Source organism: Lupinus angustifolius, chromosome LG06 (assembly GCF_001865875.1).
Source record: "Lupinus angustifolius cultivar Tanjil chromosome LG06, LupAngTanjil_v1.0, whole genome shotgun sequence".
In the NCBI taxonomy this organism is placed as follows: Eukaryota; Viridiplantae; Streptophyta; class Magnoliopsida; order Fabales; family Fabaceae; genus Lupinus; species Lupinus angustifolius.
In genome coordinates, this window is record NC_032014.1 from 15,822,453 (window position 1) to 15,822,820 (window position 368).

Genomic DNA, 368 nt, shown 5'->3' on the forward strand with positions numbered 1-368 from the left:
GAGGAAGAGGATGAGGATGAAGAGGAGGGTAGGATGAGGATGGGGATGAGGATGAGGATGAGGACTAGGATAGGATGAGGATGAGGATATGATTAGGATGAGGATGAAGAGGTGGGTAGGATGAGGATGAGAATAGGATGAGGAGGATGAGGATGAGGATGAGGATAGGATGAGGATAAGTATGAGGATGACCATGAGGATGAGGATAGGATCAGGATCAGGATGAGCATGAGGATGAGGATAAGATGAGGATGAGGAGGAGGATAGGATGAGGATGAGGAGGAGGAGGAGGATGAGGATAGGATGAGGATGAGGATATGATGAGGAGTTGCTGGAGGAGGATGAGGATGAGGGTGAGGACGAAGATG